Source organism: Microtus ochrogaster, unplaced genomic scaffold (assembly GCF_000317375.1).
Source record: "Microtus ochrogaster isolate Prairie Vole_2 unplaced genomic scaffold, MicOch1.0 UNK79, whole genome shotgun sequence".
Classification (NCBI taxonomy): domain Eukaryota; kingdom Metazoa; phylum Chordata; class Mammalia; order Rodentia; family Cricetidae; genus Microtus; species Microtus ochrogaster.
This window is the reverse complement of record NW_004949177.1, coordinates 1552180-1568186: the sequence shown is the minus strand read 5'-3', so window position 1 is coordinate 1568186 and position 16007 is coordinate 1552180. Positions and strand designations below refer to the sequence as shown.

At 36.8% G+C, this 16007-nt stretch overlaps 1 pseudogene; it reads right to left on the bottom strand.

Annotated features, from left to right (window-relative positions):
• Positions 1–8902: 8902 nt before the first annotated feature.
• On the bottom strand, positions 8903–9320 carry LOC101995526 (annotated as a pseudogene).
• Positions 9321–16007: the final 6687 nt, after the last annotated feature.

Genomic DNA, 16007 nt, shown 5'->3' with positions numbered 1-16007 from the left:
GAAATGGGAGGCTGGGAGGAGGCTGAAACTTTTTTTCCCTTTCTCAATAAAATAAAAAAAAATTTCAAAGAAAATACAATAGTATACATAATCCAGACTCACTCTGAATTTTCCATCTTTACATGGCTTATTTTCTTTACTCCTTTTAATTTATGACTGTACGCTGTCTCTTTAAAATTTCTTCTTTTTATAACTGTCTATAATCTTTTTCTTTTCTCTCCCAAGCCTACATACATTTATCCAACACTGTGACCCATTTAGAGATCTTTTATAACTAAATCTGTCCAGTTGTGTATCTGTAATTCTTTACTGTCCAGGAGAACTTCTTAAAATTCTAAGTGCTTCTTAAAAACTTAAGCTGTGGCATTGCTAGGTCAAATATGGCACCTCTGCTTGCGCCGTGCTGTCCAGTATAGTGGAGGAGGTTGGTTCACTGCCTCTGAGCTGCACACACCATCCCAGTTCTAAGTATGCACTGGGTCTATGTTGAGCCATTAAGCAGTTTGTCACACATTGCTTACAAACTCCATTTAAATGCTCGATAGCCTGACCTCGTCAGAGTTCATGCTGGAAGCATGGACCAGGAAGCTGGCATTTCAAAACTGTGGCTTTTCTTCTGCTACTACTGAATTAGAAAAACGTCTCTTAAAGAAGCCACAGCATGCTGCCAGCAAGCAAAGCCCATTCAGAAAAATAAATGTGGCTAAATTTTGTTTTTTAGTGTCTAGAATTGTTTCCAAGCTTTCTTAAGTTTTACATGGATTTAGTCAACTACTTTGGTGCCAATTTGTAGGAGGGTGGATGCTTGTTGGTTCCTGGTTGCTCAGCCTAGAAATAATCACACAGAAACTATATTATTTAAATCACTGCTTTGTCCATTAGCTCTAGCTTCTTATTGGCTAACTTACATGTTGAGAGGAGCTGTGGGTTGCATTCCTGCCACCCAGCTCCTGGCTGCCTGGCTAGATTATGCCCAGAAATAACAACACACAAACTCTATTCATATAAATACTGCTTGGCCCATTTCTATTAATGTGTGTAGCATCACAAGGTAAGCTTACCAGGAAGATTCTAGCCTACGTCCATCCTGGGTCAGAGCTTCATCACATCTGCCCTGGAGAGCAGAAGCATGGCGTCTTACCTCACTTCCTCTTCCTCGCAGCATTCTGTTCTGTTTACTCCACCCACCTATGTTCTAACCTATGAGGCCAAGCAGTTTCTTTATTAATTAACCAATGACCTTCCCACATTACTTACATATTAATTTAACCCATCTGCATTAACCTGCATATTGCTACATGGCAGTGGCTTATTGGCAAAGTTTTGGCATGTCTGTCTCTGGTATTTCCATTACTTCTCCTAACTCTGTCTTCTTTCTCCCAGCATTCAGTTTAGTTTTCCCCGTATTCCTCTATTTCTTGCACAGGCCCAAGACAGTTTCTTTAACAACCAATGGTATTTACAGCATACAGAGGGGAATCTCATATTAAAACCGAGAGAGAAATTAGGCTTCAACCTGAAGATCAGAAAAGAAAAGCAGCCAACCATTGGCTTTCACCCCTTCCTCAGTCTGAAACGGAGATCCTGCCTCCAGGAATCTCAGAATGAGACTGTGTGTGGGAGATGTCTACTTCTGCTTTGTAATCCTCTCTAGTGCTGGGATTAAAGGCATGCCCCACTATTGCCTGGTTTCTATGGCAAACTAGTGTGGCTACTGTGATTAAAGTTGTGTGTCACCAGTGCCTGGTCTGTAAGGCTGACCAGTGGGGCTGCTTTACTCTCTGATCTTCAGGCAAGCTTTATTTATAAAAATACAAATGAAATATTACTACAGGAAGTTGATTTTAGAGTTTATTTGCTGAGTAGTTTGAATAAGACACTATGCCTTCTAAAATGTTAAGTTGTTTAAAAATGTTGACAAACATCACTTCATGGTGGACCACCTCACATTTCCCCTGTGTTTTCTATAACCATCCTCAATGCTAAGCTATGGCCAGGTTGAATCATCTGTATGCCACTTCTTCTTTGTGTATACACACACACACACACACAGGTGTGTGTGTGTGTGTGTGTGTGTGTGTGTGTGTGTGTGTGTGAAGTATATATATTTCACCTTATTAGGGAATGTCATGAAGTGGATTGTAAAGAACCTCTGGATTAGGAGGCTAAAGGAAGGATTTAGAATGATTTGTGAGTCATTGATCTCTTTTCTTTCTAGTTACTAGGGATCAGTGCTGGATATCTTCACAACATATACCCCACCTACTTCATGCATGCATTTGAAGTGGTCAGGTAAACATCTCAATGTTGGTAGATTATTTTTATGACATATGGTCTAAATATCTGGAAGTTCCTGCATGCATTCTAGCTGGATGCCTTAAATAATAGAGACATTGCTACCTCAAGAAGAAAGTATTTCATTATTGTACATCTATAAATATTGATTTTTTCTTCTATCTAATTAAGACCTGTACTATGTAGTGTAAAGATAATTGGATATAATGCAGTATAGATCTAAAGTGAAGATTCAGTTTCCTAACACAGGATCTCGGGAAAATAATGTTGTCTTTCTGAGCCTCCATCCTAACTGTCAATTGTGAGAGAAAAGTGATTAGCTTGTTTTTTCCTATGTGATTCTACTTTATGGATGGTTTCAAGGATTAAGCAAAGTTATGTATAAACACTGTAGTCTGTTTTATAGAACATAAAAGGAGTTCAACAATACTGTGTTTAAATGTTTTAAATGTACATTTTATTATTCCTCTGGGAATCTAGAGACTACATTTTTTCTCTTCATGAAATTCTATAAAATACCTGAAAAACTGTATCTGCCAGAAGCCATTACTTCACCAGATGAAAGCCTGACCACCTCAAGGTGTACCCATGCTGTGTGTTGAGACCCTTTTCTCTGATTACCCATCTCTGTATTTACTTTACTTTGTCAAAGCAATCCTAAAAGTGTAGTGCCCAGTCAGGGGTCCCCATACTCCATGCATCCGCAGCAGCCATGGTTATTTAGCCTTACTTGGGAGACATCCATTCTACTGAGGCCTCAGTTCTTTGCTGCAAAGCCCTTCAGCTGTATTATATCCTGAGAGCAAAGAAGATGGCCTGAATTCTCCAGAGGTAGACCACTTGTCAGCATATTTTTAATTTTAATACTTCAATTATCCTCTAGTGCCTCTTTATGGTCACCATCACTTTCTGCTAATTTCTCGATTATTCTGCCTAGGCAGTAGTTGAAGCCAATCTTCTCCTGAACTCCTCATTTTCATATTCCTTAACTGTAATTAGCTTTTATCAGACTCCAGATACTTCTCATCATAATCCAGTTTTTTTTTTAATTGCAGACTTACTGGAAAATGGAGCAGCCATTGTCCTAGGAAGCCCAGGATGAAAGCCCTGTGGAGATGTGCTATTCAGCAGGGGAAACTTGGCTGTTTTACACTGTTCAGTCCCTAACAAAACATAAAGTTGGTGGGAAAACACAAGAGTAGAGACTAGGCCAGCCTCTTCTGTCCTTGGCTGTCAAGGATACGTAAAGCAAGTAGGATCTTTTTTCTATCAAAGTGAAGATCCCACTGATCTAGATTATCTCAGATTTTCTGTGAAATAGAAACCAAATTTATTGATTAAAAAAATTTGAAAAATGCAAATTCTGTGTTTACAACAGGCTTTCACTGTCATAATTATTTTCCATCATTATTTTAATAATTACTTTACTAAATACATAAAAGCATGTATTTCCTTATGACATTTTCATACATATATATCATTATACTGTCCTACTTTCCCACTCCTGCTGAAACCCTTCTCCTTTCATATTCTGTATGTGACAGAGTTCATTCTATGTATTTCTTTTTTCACGTTCATCTTTCTTCTCTAACCTTTTATAGGTATATTCCTTCTCCATAGTTTCTGTTTTATTTTCATATTTTAAGAGAAAACATGACTTTTTTTCAGCCTGAATTATTTTTGATTGCCATTAACTCCCGCATCAGATGGGACAGTTGTAAATATGACTATACTTTCTTTCATAAAACAACCCTGTATTCCTGAAGACCTGTCTTTGACTCAGAATGTCTGGATCTACCCCAGAATGGTGCTGTGGGTCTGGGCTTTGATGGAATCCTTGATCTTTTCCCTTCAGCCTTCTCTGCACTAGGACTGCCTTACTAAACTTTATGTGATGACTTGAACTTTAATACTTCCTCTAATACATAGTTGTTGACCTTCTACTTGCCCCAGACAAGATGGGGCTATTCCTACCCTATGCAGAGTTCAAGTTCCAGACTCTCTTCCCATTTCAAGGGTCCAATTACTATGGCTATTCTATCAGTGTGAAGCACTGCCTTATGTTGTGTCCAGGGTAACTCTTCATTACCCTGATTTGGTTCCATTAAAGTTGCAAATATCACTTCAGAATATCTGAGTGACCTATTAATAGCATATAATAATTTATTTTCCCTCAAGTCCACTTCACAGTATTTCTAGTACTTTTTAGATCTAGCTAGAATGTTAATTTCTAGCAAAGAGTTTTTAGTATTGCAATATGAAATCACTCTTGCCTGTTCATAAGCTGGGAAAATAGCATTAGAACGTTCTCAGAAGGCCAACAGATGCTATACTAAAGATTTTGCAAGAACAGCACAATATTCCCAGAGCTGTTTGCTATTTTCACTTCAAATCAGACTAACACAAAATAAGTTGATTTTTCTGACCCACTCAGAGCCTCTGGTCTTCAGGAGAGTTATCTAGATAGTCACAAATGAACTGAATCAAGCAGATCTAAGTTACATTTTCCTTCTTCTTTGTTTTGATACCATCTGCAACTGGTTTTCCTTTAGTGATGTTTTCTTCTGTTCATTGCAAATCTAGCCAGTGAAATTCTCTGAGGTTAAAAACAGTGCATGGCAATAAATGTTTAAGGGAAAAATGATCTTCTGGATCAGAGAAAAACCATGTGGAAGGCATTCCACAGCCTCAACTATTTTAAGTCATACAACTTGGCCTTTAACAGTGTCCATAAGTGGGGATGCATCAACTTCCCCATAATTTCTCGCTGGATTTTACCCCTCCCAATCCAGAATCTGGTTAGAGGAAGATTATGGGTCCAGAATGCCCATGTCTCAAATTAGAAGGTAGAATTTTGTGCCAGTGTTTGCAACATGACAGTGCCTTGTATTTGCAATTCACAGAGGCAGGTGTACAGTAGGAGGGTTTTCTCCTGATTTGAGATTCATAAGTCCCAGAATAATTCTCAGACCTGCAGGTAATTCTGAGCTTCTTTGATGCTAAACAATAATGCATATTAAATATCCTTCAGAATGCTTCAGAATCTATTATTTATGGAAAATGCAGCTCTCCCCTCCCCATGGTGTTTTTATAGCTTGTAACATAGAAAATTTCTCCTTAAACTGAGATTCAAGTTCTAACTTAATTTACACATTATTGAAAATATTACAAAGCATAAATCAGTTAAATTTTAAAGGTTTCTATATGATATTTTGAGAGCAGTCAAATCTCCTTGCTTGTCTGGACTCTTTCCTGCCTCTTGCCACAGTTCATGGCAGGCTAAATAACTGTGGAGAAAAAGCAGGTTTTCAGCTGCAGCTCAGATTACTTTGTCACTCTTCCTGCATGGCTGACAGGCCCCTGCTGACATGGAGAATGAAGACAAGAAAATTACTTCATTATAGTGTGTCCTGATCAATTACAAACATCTAGGAGTTGGGTCTGTCCATCTGTTGTTCTGGCCTGGCCCTAGACACAGTTCTAGGTTATGAAAACAAGGATTGTATTGCCTTGCCTCTTTACCCCCTGGAATTAACAAGTGAGAAAATTTCAAATCCCCTACCAGTATAGTTCTTCTGCAGTATGTTTCTCTTGAAATCAGTGTTTTCAAACAGGGAGGCCTTTGGAAATCATCTAATTTACTGCTTCATATCCCAATATTTCAGAGAAGACAAATGGCTCACTCAAGGTCAAAAATATTAGTTTCAGAGTAAAGTCTTGATCCTAAAGAATCTATCAGGTTACAACTGTTGGAACTTAGGGATAGGAGTATATATTTTGTTTTCTCAGTAAACTGTCTTCCAATGTTCAGGTCATCAGATCCCATTTTGTTCACTTTGTGATTAGACTAGAGGGCCTGATTTCCAAATGGTTTCAGGTTGATATGGAAGAGTCATCTGCAACATCTAACACCTTCTAAACACCTTATTCATTACTTCACAAGCCAGTACTGTTTGAAACAGTATCTTAATCAGTACTCGGAGAGGTAAAGTAACTTAGTGGAGGCCCACAAACTACTTAGTAGACTTGGTAGAGTAACTAATCAGCCTGATGTAAGAGTCTGTCTTATATAAATACTGTGCTATACACTTATACCACTCATTACCAGAAATCCTTGCGGTCAGATGTAGTTCAAATTTTAAACATTTCAAATTTCAAAAAAGTGATATATCCTGTGTGTGTGTGTGTGTGTGTGTGTGAGAGAGAGAGAGAGAGAGAGAGAGAGAGAGATACACACATGGCATTTCTAATAAAAGAAATGATGTTTCTATAGTGATATATAGAAACATTGACATGATTCAGGAGAAATGAATATTATATAGGCTACTCCTTCAGTGCTTCATATTAAAATTTGTGACAAAATGAGTTAAAGAGAAACACTCCATGTTCAGAGCTACTTTGATTTTAACAGTACAGGTAGTTGGCACAGTACCTGTGTTGACATTTCTTATAAGAGCTCTCATTTGTCTCTTTGCTTGTTGGTTTCTAAAGTTGCTGTCAAGCTGGAGCCACCAATACTTTGAAACTTGTAACATGAGCGGAGGCTGGCTTGTTTGTTTGTTGGGGTTTTTGTCCCACCCAGTACCCCACAACTGTTTAGCCCCAAAGAAAATCACACAAAGATCTCTATAAGTTATATAGCTGATTGGCCCATTAGCTCTAGCCTCTCATTAGCTAGCTCTCACATCTTGATTAACCCATTTTTCTGATCTATGTTAACCATGTGGCTCAGTAGCTTTTTTCAGTGGGGCAGCTCACATCCTGCTGCTTCTTTGGTCTGGGCAGGAGTGGGAAGAATCAACTTCCTCCTTCCCAGAATTCTCCTGTTCTCATTACACCATTTCTGCTTTTTGTCTGGTTTTCCCGCCTATATTTTTTGCCTGGCCAATCAGCATTTATTTAAAACATGATTGACAGAATATAGACAATTCTCCTGCACCAGAAACTGAATGTTATAATAGTCTCTACTTGAAAGCAAACCTGACAATGACCCTTTCTTAAATACTGAAGATTGACTGACATTACAAAGGACTTTGTGGCCTTTGGCTATGTCAAACCAGTCATGGATATCCTGTTTTCCTCAAATTCCATAATGTTCCTTTAGACAATCATTTGTCCTATATCCCAGAGGTTCAGTTATCAAACATATGTTTTGTCACTGGATAAAGGAGCTTATAACCTTAGACAATATCTGATTCAGTTTGCTCTTTGAACATTGTATCACCAGAGACTTGATTAAAATAAGATGAGTCTAGATCCAAAGCAACTACAGGCCAAAAAAGCCCTGATCAGATATATCTGTTTTGGTGAGCCATCAAATATATCAGAATCCTCTAGCTCTTTTTAAGGTCTAGCACATATCACATGAGTGTGTGTGTGTGTGTGTGTGTAAGACTGGGATGATTTTTTCTTTTGATGCTGCTATCATTGGCAGTCTAATGTAGAAAAACCTGATTTTTCTTGACAGTAGGATGGTTTTTGGATTAAAAATGGTTATTCACACGTGTTCAGAACACATAGTCACTTATAATTCTCACAGCAACTTCAAAGTGAACATAAGCCCACAGTAATCTCAATGCAGCTTGGCTGGAAAAATTTGGAGTATGCACAAAAACATTGAACTGTTCATAGAGCAAAAAGTAAAATCTAACATCCAAATTCCTACATTCTTCAGTGTATAGCTAGTGGTTTATCATTCTACTTTTATGTAAAGCACACTGATTATAGCCTAAAAATCTCAAGTGTAGTTGGACAATGGTTGTATTTTTAATGTTTAGCCTTACCATGCGGATTTTGAAGAACTGCAAATAGATACAAATTTATAGTAACTGAGATTATAAAATAAACAGCTAAAAAACCTGTTGCATAAATCTTTCTGTCTTGCCCAAACTTCAGTGAAATTAAATGTTAAACACAAAATAGATATATGTAAAGACAAAGTGTTTCTGAGTTGTTAATAATTAAGAAGAGGACTAAGGTGATACAAATGTAAAATCAAACTATTGCAACATATGAAAGGTTTTTAAGCATTTAAGATAAAAATTTCTCTGCAGTAAGGCAATTTATCACATATACATTATACTACTTCTATAATTCAAGAAAAGAAGATAAGATGGTTATCCAAAGAGGTCCTCTCTATAGATACTATGTAAGATGGGGTAGCTAACATAAGACATTAAAAGTCAAATCTTGATCTTGAAGAATGGATTGTGTTTGGACTATTGGGACCTTTCAAGGTATATCAAGAATCCCTCACACCTGAACTTTCGACTCCTTTTAAATGACATTTTCTGCAACCAACATATTTTAACTATAATTTTTCTGAAGACATAGTTGTTTTTAGTTGAAATATCTATTTTTTTATATCCCATGTTTTGTATAAGTTTGCAGTGAAATAAGAGAACAATGAACACAGTTTCTGTTCTCTGTCTACCTAGGAAGTCCTGGATGAAGTGAAATAATGTTTCTACAGTCATTATTCCAGCTTATGCAATATCAAAACATGACTTCAATGTCCTTTCTAGTACTAGCCTTATTAGTACATCACCAAGCAAACATATTATACTTTTACTTTTGTCAATACATTTTATGAAGCTTTTAGTTATAATTTTTTTTTATTTGACAGTTGGTATTTTATTCAGATAGCAGTCTCATTACATGTGGTCTAAGAATATTGAAAGAACTCAAATAAAATCAGATGTGAAGGTCAGTCTTCACACATCATAGCCAACGATGCCACTTTTGCCTATGATCTCTCCGACATAAAACCACATCCACACCTCAGTGGCCACCAAACCATTCAGCACAGCTTCCTTAACTGTAAGATGTTTGAAGCTACCAGTTTTAGCACTTTGAATTATTTTTTTCGCACTCTGAATAGCTGCAGGGAGTTCAGCAGGGGTTGGGGGAACCAGCTCAACCTTGGCGTATTGCCAAAATGTGGCCAATGGAGGCTTCGAGTAAGTCACAGCAGCGGATACTAGCCCCGGGGCTTTCTCCGCGAAGTTACGGACAAACTTGGCCATGGTCTAAATTTTTTATAGTAATAATTCCATGATGAGAAAGGCATTATCATTTTGAGGCTACACATTAGGAAACTGAGATCTGAAAGAGTCAAGGTATTTGTCCAAAATTGGGAGTGATCAATTATACTATAATATGAGTCTGACTTTGAAGGTCCTTTCCTCTTTTGCAGTTTGATTTATGTGTCTCTGTCCTTTAAGGACTGAAGAAGTGTGGCTCATGTCAATGTGTATAATAGACAGTTTTATTCCACAGTTGGTGTGGGACAATTCTGTATTTTGTCAATTATGTTTTAAATAAATGCTGATGGGCCAGTAGCCAGGCAGGAAGTATAGGTGAGACAACCAGACAGGAAGTAGTGGCAGGGCAATGAGAACATTAAAATTCTGGGGAGGAAGCCCATTTCTCCCCAGTCCTGTCCCAACCACGGAAGAAGGAAGATGTGATTAGCCCACTGAAAAATGTACTGAGCCACGTGGCTAACATAGATAAGAATAATGGGTTAATATAAGTTATAAGAGTTAATAAGAATCCTGAGCTAATGGGCCAATCAGTTTATCATTAATAAAGACTTTTGTGTGATTTCTTTGGGGCTAAAAGGCTGTGGGAACTTGTGGGAGAACAGAAACCAGGCAGGACAGAAACCTCAGTCAACACACAGTATATTAGACTGTAAGCTTTCTACCTTCCTTCATTATATACTATAGTTTGTCAAAAACTAATGTTTTCTTTATTTTGCTTATATCCATTTTTCCTTTTTGTTCCTTTAGAAAGAGTTATAATGGCCGGGCGATGGTGGCGCACGCCTTTAATCCCAGCACTCGGGAGGCAGAGGCAGGTGGATCTCTGTGAGTTCGAGACCAGCCTGGACTACAGAGCTAGTTCCAGGACAGGCTCCAAAGCCACAGAGAAACCCTGTCTCGAAAAACTAAAAAAAAAAAAAAAAGAAAGAGTTATAATGTTTAAATGTTGGCTTATCAAAATCATCAATCTTTTACTACATAAATTGCTAGACTATCTCAAGAAGGTCATATTTTTCTTGCCTTTTATGTTCATCACATGATCAGAACATTGAAAAAGTAACTCATCTCATCAATCCAAGTTTTGTCATCTTTTCAAATTTATTCATTGTTTTTTCAGGTTGATACATCAAAACTTTCCATTATTATCATTCATTTGTCATTTGCTTTTGATGAAATTCTGTGACTACAAAATAAATATTAAGACTGCTGTCTAAAAAGTATCTTTGCATATATGTTGTGTATGTGTATGTTCTTGTGTGTAAGTGTGGGTATATGCATACCATGGTTCTTGTGTAGAAGACATAGAATAACTTTGGGTGTCCTCCTACCTTCTACCTTGTTTGAAACAAGATCTCTGTACGAGCTTCTGTAGATGGCCAGTTATCTGGTCTGTGTCTTCTGAGAATTTTGGAGCCTCTGTCTTCTTCCTTTCCATAGGAGTGTTGGTGTTACAAATGTGTTCTACACCTTATTTTTCATGGGTTCTGTCGATCTAAATTAAATTCCTCATGTTTGTGTGGTAAGTGCTTTACGTGCTCAGCCATATGTCTAGCCTTGTTTGTAGATATTATTATTTATAAGGCCATTTCAAACTGTGTATCCCAAATTAGCCTTGTATTTTCTGTTCTCTTGCACTTACCTCCTGAAGACTGAGGGAGATTTCAGGAATGCACCACTATGACTGACTCATTACATACTATTGGGAATTATAAGACAGTGGTGTAAGGTCACTCCAGTCTATAGGTCAAAGAATTAAGAATATAGATATTGGGTAGCAGAGGAAGATGTACATTATAGCTGAAGAGAGAGGAAATTTCCCCCTTTTGCATTTTTGTTTTAACTCAGCCCTTCAGGATTGAATAATGCTCACCCACACTGGTAAGGATAATCTTCTCTACTAAGTCTATTGCTTTAAATACTAATCTATTCCAAAATACTTTCATAGGTACAGCAGAGATCTTGAAATAACTTTGGAACAACCATCTGAGTATCCCTTATCCCAGTCACATTGACCCATACAATTAAGTTCCACAGATGTCTTTGCTTTATAGCATTATATTTAAGATATTTTGGCTTAAATATATGAATTTTATGTTACTATAGTCTCAAATTAACTTGTAGAAAGATGATGCTTTGATGTTCAGGAAGAAGTTTGGAGAGAACTATGCCAGAATTTCCAAAATGATTGTTTGTAAATGTTTTCACTTAAAAGGGGTTGGGTGTAAGTCATTAATGGTCACAGTCAATCTCTTTTTTAAAAAAGTAGGAGTGATACTATATAGAGATTAATACTTTGCATTGGTATGTATCTTGGTCTATTGATACAAATTTAAGGTCAATTTGTTATATGTATTTCTGTTCTTGCTTAAGGTATGTTTAGATATCTCATTTAAAAATGTAATGTATAATTAAAAGTTGCAGATTAGTAGGTAGTTATTTATAATAGCCAAACTTGTAGTCATATTAGTTAGGTTTTCTAGATATGTATAGATATGTTTCAGTTGGATAGATAATCTTCAATACTTCAAAAACTATGAAATATGGCATTTAAAATGTTTTAAGAACTTAGGACTTTTATCAACAGTAAGACATATCTGTTTCTGGCAGCACCAATTACTTCAGATACATTGGTAGGTAATGAAGAAACTTGTAATGAATTTGCCATCAGTGTCACAAGGCTAGCCATTTGGGCAAGAAACTGTTCTTGTCTGGACTGCTTGATAGTATTTTGTATGAACTGGACATGCAGAATCCACAGAAAAGTAACTGCTGAACATTCAAAAAGATGGGATGATTCTTCAGGGTTCCTGCTTCACAGAAGAAACTACCAGATATTCTGCATGATACAGAAGAAAGTGACTGACAAACTGCCAATATAAGCGAAAGAGCCTCTCAACTTTCCTGCTTCATGGGAAACTCTGCTGGATTCTATGGGCCTGTAGACTGAATATGGTTGCCACAACATTACAGAAGAATTTTGTGTTACTGTCCAGGTATCACGATGTCTCTGTCAATTCTAGAACTTAGGAAGTTGCTTACAATGCACTTCCTATTTATTTAGGTAATATTATATCATTTTGGGGTCTTTGAAAAGTTGAAGACAGACAGTTTTAGTTTTTTTCCTTAGTTATGATAAAAGATAAATTAGATGTGAAGATTTCCAGATACAAATAGAATAAATATTGTAAGTGTAATTCCTGCTTGAAAGCTGTTTTGTTATATGCAATTTTACTTTGTTAAAGTTAAAACCTTACTTATTATTTAGATGGAAAAGCGGAGATGATGTGGAATATCCTTCTGTATATGTACTGCTCTTATTGGTTGATGAGTAAAGCTAATTTTGTCTATATCAGGGCATAATATAGCCAGACTGGAAGAGATATATAGAGAGTAGGCAGAGTCAGACAGATGCCATGTAGCTGCTGAAGGAGAAAGACCTGGAAACTTTCTAGTAAGCCACAGTTTTATGGCAATACACAGATTAATAGAAATTGGTTAACTTATTAAACCTGGATGGAGGTGGGCGGTCCTTGGACTTCCCACAGGTCAGGGAACCCTGATGGCTCTTCAAGCTGATGAGGGAGAGGGACTTGATCGGGGGAGGGGGAGGGAAATGGGAGGCGGTGGCGGGGAGGAGGCAGAAATCCTCAATAAATAAATAAATTAAAAAAAAGAAATTGGTTAATTCAAGATTTGAGAGGTAGCTAGAAATATGCCTGAGTCATTGGCCAGATAGTGTTGTAACTATAATTTCTGTATGATTTTTCAGGTCTGGGTGGCTGGAAAATGAATGAGCAGACTTCAGTTACAATTCCTGTTTATATTATTACTAACATAAAAGAAATTACCCTTGCCCCTTATCAGTATTAGCTATAATATATCTTTTTTGCATATCTGATAAATACTAAATAGTATTATATTACTTTGCTATATGTTCCTGTATCTATGAATGAAACTGAACATATCTTTATGTTCACTTTAATAGAACTATTTTTTATATACTGTAGTTGCTGAGTTCAGATAATAAATTTTAGGGGTAAGATTGAAAATATTATGTAAATTTGATCTTTAGATCACTTTATTCTCTTGCATTTGGGGGTACAAAGGCCTAAAAAGGCTATTATCTAATTAAGCCAGCCTGATCATGTTGCTGTTTTTTCACAGCACCACACATATGGCAGGGGTTATACAAGAGATATATTAAATATCATTTAACTAAGAAGTCATAGAGGTTACCAAAATTCATTATGAAACTATGGGCAAGTGACTTGTATTTTGATAATCAACTCCTTACTTGGGGAGAATGGCAAGAATGGAATGACTCTTCTCATATTGGAGTCGTGCTACACTTAGGGTAGCCAGAAGAAGTACATGATGCTTAGTTAAATTTAAATTTCAAATGTTTAATGAATAATTTAGTGTTCCATGTATGTATTATCTGAAATTATTTTTTGCTAAATTTGACAACTGTAGCTATAGTGTCAATTTTATATACACAGTTATATTCCCTTGTTAGTTTCTCTGAGACTCAGACTTCTGAAAATGGGACAAACAATATGAAAAGGTTGTAATAGGGATGAAACAGTACAATGTTTATGAGATTGAATATAAAAATTGTACCAACACTTTTAAATATTATACTTGTAGTACTAGTGTTTACTTGTAGTATAAGTGAATGCATAGTATAGTACATGTACATATAGTATCATAGAGGAATGCTCCTCTCCTTTTCTTGCCATTTTCATTCCTTGGGAGGTGTTTAGGAATGAGTAGGTTGTATCTTGAGTGCTGTAGTGTCATATAATGAGTTGCCATTATCCTCTCCAATATAAACATAATAATGTTTCATATTTTGTACTAAATAAGCACTTAGGTTTAAATACAATTCTTTCTGTTAAATCGATAGCTTTTTTTTTTTTAAAGAAAAGTCTGCACAGGGTAATTATTTTCCTCAAAGAGTGCCAGGAATACATTGCAGCCTTCTTCCTGCTTAACAGTGTGTAGTAATAAAAGGTCTATCCCCCTCAGATGCTTATTATGGTGACAAATCACTAGGAGAAGGGGGAAATGATTTAGTACCTGCTCAATTCCATTTATTCAGATCCTGTACATTCCAAATCTGAGAAAAGCTGCCCTGTTTGGAGGGAAAATGGGAAGAGGTGGTTTGGAGGGAGTGGTACTGGGGCAGTTTTCCACCTGGATATCATTTCCAAATTGCAGGCAAGTACTGCAATTTTTTTATTTTTTTATTACTGGAGTTTGATCATCTCCCTACCACCACCACCTCTCCCCAAATAGCAATTCTCTTGTCTTCCCATCCAAGTAAGCCCTGCTATAACTTTAAGAGCATGAAAGCAAATGTGGGGAGGAGGTCAATGTGCAGGGCACCCAGCAGGTTTGATGTGTCAGTGGATAAATGATGGGATCACATCTGGAACAGTTTGGTGAATAAATAAAATGTGAAACCTCATATATCACTGCCCACCTTCCAATCTGTAAGGGAAAGAGCAAATAAATTCTCTAATGACCTTGTAAAGCACACAAAAGATATTGAATAAACTCTAGCAATTTTGTGACTAAAAGTGTCCATATTAAGTCATGAATTTCAGAATAGGAAAATATGTAAAATATAGATGGAGTCTTCCTCCTAAAGTGCTATTTCATTTTATGTGTTATTTATTAGTCCATGCTTATATAGCTCCAAATAACATAATTTACATTTTAACTTAATGTTATGGAAGCTTTCTTCCTTTTGCTATATTCCCAGAGGAGTTTTGTATTTAAACCCAGGGAAGATTAGTTTTGATTTTTATAGCTTTGTCTGCCAGATTTTTGCCATCTTCAGCCACCATTAACTTATTGATATTTCCAGTGCCATTAACATTTAGACTTTTTTTTGAGACATGAGGTTAAGAAACTTCTATCTTCCAGGTATTAATTAGAACGAAAGTCTAACTCATGGTTCCTTTTCCTCAGGACGGATTGTTTTTTTTTTTTTTCCCCTCAGGACTGATTGTGAAGGAGTTGAAAGCTGACAGTGACTTGGTCTGGCTCTGTCACAGAACTATCACATATACCATATACTTGAGAAAATCATGTGTCAATCTCATATTCCACAGCTTATTGGTGAGCAGGTAGTGTCCTAACCACTGCCACTAACATCCAGTGTGACCTCAAACAAGCCACTTCTCTCCTTCCCTCTAGTACCCCAGTTCTGGCTGCTCTTGATTCACTGATTTGTCGCTTTAAACAAGTAACACCTATCTGAACAACAGGAAAGTTTTCTCATGGTATTGAGCGACAGTGGGAAGTAAAGCCCTTCCATGTCCTTTGGTGAACATAAGAGAGGAGAAAAGATTGTTAAAACATAAATTTGGTGTTTTCTTTCATTGAAAAACAAAACAAACAAACAAATAAAAATATGTATCACATATTCACAGGAAGCTCTGCGGGTAGAAGTATTAGCTGAAAACCATGGTTACATTTAAATCAATCGATTCAGGATTGTTAACTACAGTAGGGATATTGTGGAATAGCTTGCTTAATATAGCATTTACTGGACCACTGTTGTTTCATGACAAGTCTGAAGACAAGTGGAACCAGACACCTACTTTCCCTGTCTCTTCCCAGCTACTGTCTTGGGGTCACTTGCCAGCCATCTACCCC